General features: G+C 36.7%; 1 non-coding gene across 1 annotated transcript; it reads left to right on the plus strand.

The window, feature by feature from the left end:
• Positions 1 to 218: 218 nt before the first annotated feature.
• On the plus strand, positions 219 to 290 carry TRNAE-CUC (transfer RNA glutamic acid (anticodon CUC)). Its single transcript has one exon. It is a non-coding gene; the product is annotated as a tRNA-Glu (tRNA).
• Positions 291 to 8,959: the final 8,669 nt, after the last annotated feature.

The following is an 8,959-nucleotide window of genomic DNA, read 5'->3' on the forward strand; positions in this document are numbered from 1 at the left end:
AGTTATGACACATGAAACACTCCAAAGAAGACAGCTCCTCTAGATCCATACAGATTCAGTATGAAGGACTGATATCTCAAAAAAGCCCCAAGACTTAGCTTGATTCTGTTTTAGGTGAGATTGATCTCTCCCTGAGAGATTGATAGCCCAGTAATCTAATCTAATCTAATCTAATCTAATCTAATCTAATCTAATCTATTTTAATCAAATCTTCATATTCCCTGGTGGTCTAGTGGTCAGGATTTGGCGCTCTCACCGCCACGGCCCGGGTTCGATTCCCGGTCAGGGAAACAGTCCTTTGTGCAGCCCAGTGTGTGGTGAATGAGGAATATGTAATGGAATACATCCCACTGTACCTATTTCTCATAGTTGAAGCCCCTTCTTAACAATATTTACAACTTTTACTACATACTTAAACAACCTTTGTTTCCAACATACAGATTTATACATTCTTATTACCCTTGCCCCTTAACAAATAGGTATTATTCTCCCATTCCATGGGTTTCCACAACTCCTGTGAGTATTTATAAAAGCAGGCTATCACTTGGGCCCCATCTGTCAAGATGAGTGATCAGCACAGTTGAAGCAAGATTTTCAAGTGTTGGGTGACAACACGAGCTTGATTTGGGTTCACTTGCCCAGTTCATTGCAAAACTCATTCTGCGTTGGTTCAGATTGTTCCTGCAACATTATTTCCTACAGCATTCAACTCATATCACAGATTATTTTTACTCCAAAGTTAAATTCCCTTGACTCAAACACCAGAGTTCCACATCTGTCTTTAGTCTGGCTGGGACAGTTAATTTTCTTCCTAGTAGCTGGTACAGTGCAGTGGTTTGGCTTTAGGCTGAGAATAATGCTAAAACCACACCCATGCTCTAGTTGTTGCTAAGTAGCACTTACTCTAATCAAAGACTTTTCAGTCTTTCATGCGCTCTCCATATCAAAAGCCCAGTCTCTCTCTAATCGAGGGAGACTTTACTGCATTGTTTGTTTGATTGTGGCACATATTTCATATTCATGGATGAGCTGTGTGATGGCCTCCATGGTCAGGTCTGTTCCTAGTTTGTGAGCCCGTTGGTATGCTGCATCTCTCCCTACATGTCCCAATGTTTTTTTTGCCCATCGAGCTACAAATAACTGAGTCTTGTTTCCAGTCCAGATCCCTTCAGCCACTTCCATCTGTTGTTTCGGTGTTTTTCAGTGGTGTGATTTTTGGGGATGTGAGCATCCACATGACCAATCTTCAGAGGTACGTCATGATATGTCATGGTATGTAATGATAAATGAACAATTAGGTATATTGCCTAATTTTCATATCTGTCTCTTTGGTCTGTTGATTTGGCTTGTGAAATTATCATTTGGAAGACAAACTGATCCTTCCTTTATCATGTTTCTGCTTCACAACTCCTTTGTAGACGGCTTGCAGGCAAGAACCATTTACGATAAAGGATTAAATGTCAGTTTTCATGCTTCAGCAGTTCCTATTCCACATTTGACAGCAAACTATGTCAAGATGAAACTTCACCTGGGGCAGGATAAAGCCTTTGGTTCTGAGATTAGGGTTTGAACTGTGTCATGACATTGTGAGAGTTGTCTATATGGAAGTGGGCCTCATTTTTTTTCTGCTTTTTTTTTTTTGTTCCTGAACCCCAGGGCATAGGATGATTTTCCAAAAGTATAATCACATCCAACATTCTTATACTTCTTATACAATCTAATAGCTTGTGAACTTTTTTCAGTTATACCAGTTATTGTAATTTGTACAATCTAATACTTCTTCCAGCAAACTTTTCTGCTTTAAACACCACAGCTAGAAACAAATTCTTCTTCATGTCTTTTGGTTTCTGTTTTCTAACAGGCATGGTCTTTGTTTTGTTTGTTTGGGGCTTTTTTGTTTGTTTATTTAATCATAGAATCACAGATTCATAGAATGATGAAATGGTTTGAATTGAAAAGGACCTTAAAGCTCATCTAGTTCCAACCCCACTGCCACAGGCAGGGACACCTTCCACTAGACCAGGTGTGATAGTCAAGAAACCCTTTTTGTGTTTGTCTCAAAAAAACTCTGAAGAAAGAAGGAAATGACAGCTCCTTACCGCTCAGGCAAACGGCCAGGGGCAGAGCAGGGATTGGCTCCACCAAGGTGGGGGATCTTTTCCCCTGTTATGTGCCCTGAAGCAGCGAACATCAAACCCCTGGCAACAAGAAACCGCCCTGAGACAGCAGCACAGCAAGCTCGATACTGGTCAGGGCACAATGTGATCTGGATCTGGGGTTTACCTGGTACCCCTGAGAACGAGTCTCACCTGTGCGAGGGTGCCAGAGAGCCTGACACTAAGAAAAGGGAAGCGGTCATTCAGCCACGTGGTGCATCCCTCCACCTTGGACTACAGCAGAGTCACTGAAAGGATCACAAGAACTTAAAAAGCTGTAGCTGACCAAGAAGATGTCGCTGGATCCACGGTGTGGTGAGCCTATTTCTTTGTTTTCTTTCCTTCATTTTTTCTTTCTTTTCTCCTTTTTCTTTTTTACTTTGTGTCTTTTATGAGAATAAGAACCTGCCAAGACTTTTGTTCCTCCCAATGCAGTATTAGTGAAGCTCACAATAAAATTAATTGTTGTTATTTCAGTTTTTAATATCTGGAGAGCCTGTGGTTTCTAATGCGAATCGTGCAGAGTGTTGTAAAAGATCACCTCCCTCCACACCTGCTGAGCAAGATGGGAGACCAGGTTCCTCAAAGCCCTGTCCAACCTGACTCTGAACACTTCCATCAACAACTTCTTTTGCAACCTGTTCCAATGCCTCACCACCCCAGCAGGAAATAATGTCTTCCAAATATCTAATATAAATCTCCCCTCTGTCAGTTTAAAGCCATTTCCCCCTGTTCTATCTGTACATGCCCTTCTGAAAAGTCCCTCTCCAGCTTTCCTGTGGGCCCCTTTAGGTACAGGAAATTGCTCTAAGATCTTCCCAGAACCTTCTCTTCTCCAGGCTGAATACACCCAGCTGATCATCTTTGTGGCCCTATTATTTTTCACATTCCTGAGCTGTGTTTTCCAGAATCCTTCATTTTTGTTTTTTTCAGTTTTCACACTTTTTGTCTCTAATATTAGCCTAATGAATTTATAGGATTATTTGTGGTTTGTTTTTTTTTCTTGCCCATACCATGATTTTCTCTCCTAAAGCATATGATCTAATTATGATATCTGCTGTTAAAAATGGCCACTGTACATCACTCACTTCATGTAACTGTGCACCTTTTGATTATCACGTTCATCTTTTCCAGACTGTAGGCTCGTTCTTCTTTACTGCCTTTCTCTCAGACTGCCTCCTTTACAACTTTGTGAGCATATTTGTGAAAGTCTTCAGTCCCTACAATAATGGCTACCCTATTTTTATGATATAAATAGTCATTTCATAGAAACAACCATGTGTAGAAGAGTTAATTATTGTGTTTTATGGGATCTAGTTATTATTTGAAGCTTATTCATATGCATTGTGTTTGTAAGAAATCAAATATGCTGACTAGGCCATTTCTCTGGTACATTATAATAAACAAGGCATATTAAATGATTTTTTAGAAGGCAAGCCAACTACAATGGCCTTGTAGATTACCCCAAGCAGCAGAAGACTGAGAAAGACCGAGATAATTATGACACTATGTGGTTCACTACTCAAGACACTTCATCAATGGCTTGTAAGCCTAATAAAATGCATATGGAGTTACATGGTTAGGTATAAATTTATCACAGCTCCCCTGACGTGCAGCTTTTTTGAGCCGCCCTGTGAAACCAGAGTATCGAAAACCTGCCTATAAGCACCTATGTCACAGTGGATGCTTATCATCAGATCAAATTTCTTTTAGCATGTTGCTATTCTGAGATTATAACTAGACTATTGAAATAAAAACAAAGTAAATTTCTGTTTAAGGTTTACATATTTATTGTTTCCACTATGATAATACTTCAAATAATTGAATAGTGTTTAAAGCATCCCATTTTCCTGATTAATATGTCTTACATCTTAAATAGCTTGTTAAAGGTGGCACTTCGAATTGAAACCATCACACTCTTCAAGTTCTTACACTGTGTTTAGATGGCTGTCTATCTGAGGTGTAACATTTAGGAAATCTGTCAATGTTGTCATAAGAAATGCAAGGGCCTTTTCAGTCTGTGCTACTTTCGACAATAAACATTCACTGAAGAACAGGCCAGTGACAAAGGAGCTCTATGGACCCTCTGCTCACTCTGGAGGGCAAAATGGGGCATGTAAGAGGACTGATCACTGATTGCTCTTGCATTGCACTGATGTTCTCTGGGAACAACTAGTTGATTTTTTTCCTGACATTTACATCTTTTTCAAATACACAACCTCTTACATATCTATTTATACACAAGTGTAAAGGAAGACTAATGTATGACAGACTAAACTGACACCATGTGTCTAATGTGACACCCAAATTGTGGAACTTGTGAAGAAATTACATATATTTTCGTTCAATAACCTAGTGTCTTGAAGTAAATGTGTCATAAGACTAAATGGGTGTCTGCGTAAGACTCTCAAAAATAACCATGTCGTGAAGTAGATTACTACCTAAAATAGGCTGTATTATCAGTCTTTAATTCTCTGATGTTTAAATTTTCTTATTGAAGAGTAAAAAAGGAAATACTTAAAATAGATAAGGCAACATTTTGTTGGAGCAACTGTGAGAGACTGATCTGAAATCAGACTCCACTGTCCATTGTCTCTAAGATTGGTCTGAGAAGCTGAGATAGAAATCCACTTGTTTTTTGTCTCAGAGATGGGTGGGAGGAGCTGAGATAAGACTCCAATATCCATCGCCTGAGAGATGAGTGGGAAAGAGCTGAGATAAGACTCTTCCCTCCATTACTTTGAGGATTGGTGTGAGCTATTATCCCAAGAATTGCTGCAGACACACTTGTGTCAAAGAGATGGATGCAAGATCAGGGAAACTGACCCTGGGGGACCCCTTCCATGATACACCACCATGAGGGCAACACCACAAGACACACTTCATGGGGTACCTTCAAAGGGACTCCAGAAGGACACCTCCACAAGGACACCCATTGCTGATGGACTCTTGGGGGACGCTCTGCTCAGATACTACGAGACTATGAAACTTGAAGAACTTCCACCACCACCGACAATGACAATGGATCCCTGGAACACCACTGGATCCATGGTGGTGACTATCTCTCTCTCCCTCTCTTTCAGCATCCCGAATTCTTGCTTCCTTTTCTACCTTTTTTCCAATCTGTCCTACCACTATCCCCTTTATTACAATCATTCCTCTTTTCATAATAACTGTCTTTTTGTAATTTGTAATAAACAAGCTGTCCAATTACGGTACTTGACCTTGTTTGTGTCTTAATTTCACTCTTGAGATCACGAACTGAAACAGGGTCCAGCACTGGGTTTTTTTTTTTTTGTCCAATTGGACCCTGACAGCAGCACTGTAGATTTTAGGTTTATAACATTTATCTTGCTTTTTTTTCAAAATTGTTAAGGTTATCTGATATAAGGCAGGTTATTTCTGAAGACATTATTATAGCATTAAGTTTAGACTTTTCCTTAGATTTTCTAAATGTAGTTCAAAGGGCATCAAATCAAAAACTCAAGGAATATATCTAATAAATGTTTCTAATTTGGCACACCTTAATTTCCTCTCCAATCCATCTCTTGCTCATTAAGGGAAAATTAATTTGTGAGTACAGGAAAATATCTAATTGGGAGCAGGAATTTATGAAATGTTGCATCTTTGTTACTGTGGTGGGACCTAAGTGTACTGCTGCATGTACTAAATCATGTATGTAAGTTAACCCCAAAGAGATTTGAGATCCGTTTGGCACTATTTAATATGTAATCATGCCTTTTTTAGAATAAAAAAGAAGATTGATCAGCGATAAATAATCTTTTGGTGGGATGAATACGGTTGGACTGTCAGAAGTTTCAAAATGGCAGAAAAAAGACAAAAAACATTAACCAGACAATGCAACATTTTATGGGAGATGATTTACACACAGTTTCATATTGGTGCCTCTTTGGCTTATAGTCATTTGTCTTTGTTTTTTTTTGTTGCATGTCAAAAAAGTTATGGAGTAAATGCAGTTAATCTGACCCAAAACACTTTGTTTGATTGTGTAAACAAACCTGCATGAGAATTCATAAAAACCTGTCAGACTTCCTATCAACATTAAATATTATTTTTCATTATTTACTGTTAATTTTGAGAAAGAAAGGCATGAATATATTTAAAATTGTTGAGACAAAACATTAGATGCCTATAAGAGTGAGTGCCTACATTTCACAACTACTGCCTAAATATTAAAATTTCACAGCAGTAATATTCATGAAATGGTCCTTCATGATTGAAACCAGCTGTAGAGTCAGCAAATAATATCAAAATGAATTAAACTTATTAGATTTCTTGTGGTTCTGTTTCCCAGTGTGTTGCGAAGCCAGAATAACCTGGTCTTGGTAATTGCAAATCGCCATAGAGTATTTTCCTACTATGGATTGCCTGAAATAGTTTGCCTTCCTCTATAGAATCTTTTGCTGGCCCCCTTTGCATAGGACTGGCTTGCTTATTTCAATCACTTGCTGTCTCCTTGTTATGTATCTAATATAACATTAATAAATATGTGCTTGTAACACATTTTTCATAAATTAGTAGGTTTTGCTATTATGTCTCTTCAAACAAGTGGAAATTATGTCCTTTATACAAGGCCTTCTTCAAAGTACAGGCAACCCCACTGTTACAATATACATCTTTGTCAAGTTTCCTTTTCAGACTACATTTGTTTTATTATTGTTTATTTATTTCAATATTTTCTGTATGTTTCTGTGTTCAAGCAGTTAACTGGGTCCAAATAAATGGATTTAAATGTATCAATATACTTAGATTCTCATTACTTTACAATTCTTGAAATCAAACAGAAATATGCTAAAAACATTTGCAAATATGATTTTGCGACTATATTGTTAATAAAAATTATCTTGATTAAAAAAAATGTAGCCTCCAGGAGTAAATATGTGATAAAGAAAATGTTAATAAATGTATCATTGTAAATCTAAAGAAAACAAATACTTCTTGCTATTTGGTTTTGAGAAAAAAATTGTAAAATATATTGTAGTAACCTTATCTTATACAGTGATAGTATATCTAATTCTAGCTTCCTCAGGCAGTACATAGACTGAATGAAGAAACACAGTACTGTAAGACAACAGTTTAAGAGATTTTTAAGTTGCTGTACAGCTTAGATAAATAAGTAAGATTTTTCCATGATGGTATAAGTTAAATGTCAAACTAGAAAACTAGTAACCATATATTCTAAATAAAAATAACGGTTACTTTGTGATTTATAGAATTTTCCTCTATGAAAATAACTTTTTTAATATTTTGAAACTTGAAAGGAAGTGTTAATTTTACCCAAAAGAGAAAATTTGTTTTCATGGGAGATGTACAGAAAGGTCTTTGTATGAATTCTTTACAAGTAAAATAAACTCTCAGTAAATAAAGAACAATTTTTATTTGTAACATAAGATGAGTTTAGGCTGCAAAATATATACTGGAGCCAAAAGTAATGTTTTCCAATTTCTCTGTAACCAAAATTTGGTCTAAAAGCTTATAATACTGAGTTAATTTATTTAGTTATCTGCCATCATTTGAATTTTTTTTTCTTTTTTTTTTTTTTTACATGCAGATATCTGAATTACGGTTAATTTGTTTAATAGAACAAAAATGCCTTTATAAAAAAAGATTCACAATCACAATGTTCGGTACATATTTCATCACATGGCATTTTTTAATGTCAGTATCAAAGATGACTGCCCTGTAGTATTGCACTGATAATGGAATCAAGTTACAAGATGTGAGTTTTCTAACTCAGCAAAACTAATATAAGATGAACTGACTAGTGTACTATCAATCAAAGCCTAATAAGATTTCATCTCTTTTCAGATTTCACAAATGAGACTGTTTCTTCAGCTTTTCAGGCAGTTTGAGACACATATTTAAATACTGTCTTCCAGAGACAGGGGATCTAAATTTGGGCTTAATTTCACACTCTTTCCTGAGATAAAAACCCTATTATTTGACTCATTATTTGTATCAAGCCTTTAACATAAATTTGCTGAGACTGATAATTAACACAAAGTAGATCCACTATACAAGCACTACTCCTACTTTGAAAGCTTTGCAGTTAGTAGACTTTAATTTCCTTGTATGAATATGTAAGGCTTTATCCAAAGCTTTATCAAATTTAATGTAAAAGTTCACACTAGCTTCAGTGAAAATTGAAGAATGCTCACAAAAAGGTCCAGATGAGGAAGAGTACATATAACATTAGATACATGAATTGTGCCATTGAAAGCAAAGGAAATTGTTCTCACTTTTAAAATGACTATATGCTTAAAGAACAGTCTTTACATTTCTTTAACCTTCTTTAGGACTTTAAACAGCAAATAAAATTAAGTCATTCTGAAATAAGGCATTGAAGGAATGGACCTGGAGAAACATGCAGTTGTACATCAGATATCAGTAAAGCATGTTACACCTTGCTAAATACATGGAGCAATTTGCCTGATTGCAAGCTTCCTCCTGAAAGAGACAGAACAACGTTTCAGAAGGGCTCCACAGCCAGTAAGTCACATCAATCTTTGTCAGATTTGTTCAGTAAACTAACAGCACACAGAGAAGTAACTCACAAAACAAGAAGGACTTCATTCATTCAGAGTGTCTCCAGTCCTGACAGTTCATTGCTGCCTGCTAGAGTTGAACTTTTGTGTAGTTTTATTTCTCCGTAACAAATGACAGGATGTACATGTACCACAAAAGATTTAGCACAACTGCTCCTGTTCCTTTGTGTTGAGATGCCTTTCTTGACAGCGCATATTTGTGACAAATACCACTCAGTGTCTTTAGGATATACTTAC

Source organism: Lathamus discolor, chromosome 5, assembly GCF_037157495.1.
Source record: "Lathamus discolor isolate bLatDis1 chromosome 5, bLatDis1.hap1, whole genome shotgun sequence".
NCBI classification, from domain to species: domain Eukaryota; kingdom Metazoa; phylum Chordata; class Aves; order Psittaciformes; family Psittacidae; genus Lathamus; species Lathamus discolor.